This window comes from Arachis hypogaea, chromosome 3 (genome assembly GCF_003086295.3).
Source record: "Arachis hypogaea cultivar Tifrunner chromosome 3, arahy.Tifrunner.gnm2.J5K5, whole genome shotgun sequence".
Taxonomy (NCBI): Eukaryota; Viridiplantae; Streptophyta; class Magnoliopsida; order Fabales; family Fabaceae; genus Arachis; species Arachis hypogaea.
This window is the reverse complement of record NC_092038.1, coordinates 51720488-51722930: the sequence shown is the minus strand read 5'-3', so window position 1 is coordinate 51722930 and position 2443 is coordinate 51720488.

Here is a 2443-nt window from a genome sequence, read left to right as displayed (position 1 = left end):
TAGTGTCTATGTCTTAAAGCTATGAATAACTCCATGAATCCTTCACCTCTCTTTAACAAAAAATATGCTTAATTAGAAAAGAACAAGAAGTACTTGGATTTCAAATTTTATCTTGAAACTAGTTTAATTATTTTGATGTGGTGGCAATACTTTTTGTTCTCTGAATGAATGCTTGAACAGTGCATATTTTTTATCTTGTTGTTTATGAATGTTAAAGTTGTTGGCTCTTGAAATAATGATGAGCAAAGAGAAATGTTATTGATAATCTGAAAAATCATGAAATTGGTTCTTGAAGCAAGAAAAAGTAGTGAAAAAAATGGCAAAAAAAGGGAGAAAAGAAAAAGAAAAAAGCAAGCAGAAAAAGCCAATAGCCCTTAAACCAAAAGGCAAGGGTAAAAAGGATCCAAGGCTTTGAGCATTAATGGATAGGAGGGCCCAAAGAAATAAAATCCCGGCCAAAGCGGCTAAATCAAGCTGTCCCTAACCATGTGCTTGTGTCATGAAGGTCCAAGTGAAAAGCTTGAGACTGAGTAGTTAAAATCGTGATCCAAAGTAAAAAGAGTGTGCTTAAGAACTCTGGACACCTCTAACCAGGGACTTTAGCAAAGCTGAGTCACAATCCGAAAAGGTTCACCCAGTTATGTGTCTATGGCATTTATGTATCCGGTGGTAATATTGGAAAACAAAGTGCTTATGGTCACGGCCAAGACTCATAAAGCAGCTGTGTTCAAGAATCAACATACTGAACTAGGAGAATCAATAACACTATCTAAAATTCTGAGTTCCTATAGTTGCCAATCATTCTAAATTTCAAAGGAAAAAGTGAGATGCCAAAACTGTTCAGAAGCAAAAAGCTACAAGCCCCGCTCATCTAATTAGAACTAAGTTTCATTGATACTGTGGGATTCATTGTATATTCTCTTCTTTTTATCCTATTTTGTTTTCAGTTGCTTGGGGACAAGGAACAATCAAAGTTTGGTGTTGCGATGAGCAGATAATTTATACGCTTTTTGCCATTATTTTTAGGTAGTTTTTAGTAGGATCTAGCTACTTTTTGGGATGTTTTTATTAGTTTTTATGCAAAATTCAAATTTCTGGATTTTACTATGAGTTTGTGTGTTTTTCTATGATTTCAGGTATTTTCTGGCTAAAATTGAGGGACCTGAGCAAAAATCTGATTCAGAGGCTGAAAAAGGACTGCAGATGCTGTTGGATTCTGACCTCCCTGCACTCGAAGTGGATTTTCGGGAGGTACAGAACTCCAAATGGCGCGTTCTCAATTACGTTGGAATTAGACATCCAGGGCTTTCCAGCAATATATAATAGTCCATACTTTGCGTGAGTTTTGACGATGTAAAATGGCGTCAAAATGCCAGCTCTCTGCTATTTTCTGGCGTCAAAACGCCAGAACTGGCATAAAAGTTGGAGTTAAACGCCCAAACTGGCACCAAAGCTGGTGTTTATCTCCAAGGAAGACCTCTACACGTGTAAAGCTCAATATTCAGCCCAAGCACACACCACGTGTGCCCGGAAGTAGATTTCTGCATCATTCACTTATTTCTGTAAACCCTAGTAGCTAGTTTTCTTATAAATAGGACCTTTTACTATTGTATTTTCATCTTGGAATCTTGGAATCAGGGAATCTTTTGATCATCTTTTGATCTCTTGATCACAATTTGGGGGCTGGCCATTCGGCCATGCCTGGACCATTATCACTTATGTATTTTCAACAATGGAGTTTCTACACATCATAGATTAAGGGTGTGGAGCTTTACTGTACCTCGAGTTTTAATGCAATTACTAATATTTTCTATTCAATTCAAGCTTATTTTTGTTCTAAGATATTCACTCGCACTTCAACCTGATGAATGTGATGATCCGTGACACTCATCATCATTCTCACCTATGAACGCGTGACTGACAACCACTTCCGTTCTTCTTAAGATTGAGCGTGTATCTCTAAGCCTCCATTCCGAAAGATCGGAGTCTTCGTGGTATAAGCTAGAATTATTGGCTGCCATTCCTAAGATCCAAAAAGTCTAAACCTTGTCTGTGGTATTCCGAGTAGGATCTGGGAAGGGATGACTGTGACGAGCTTCAAACTCACGAGTGTTGGGCGTAGTGACATCCGCAAAAGGATCACGGGATTCTATTCCAACATGATCGAGAACTGACAGATGATTAGCCGTGCGGTGACAGCGCACATGGACCATTTTCACTGAGAGGACGAGAGGTAGCCATTGACAACGGTGAAACCCGAACATACAGCTTGCCATGGAAAGGAGTATGAAGTATTGGATGAAGGCAGTAGGAAAGAAGAGATTCAAGAGGGACGAAGCATCTCCATACGCTTATCTGAAATTCCCACCAATGAATTATATAAGTATCTCTAACTTTATTTTATGTTTTATTTATCTTTTAAATTATGAAAACTCCGTAACCC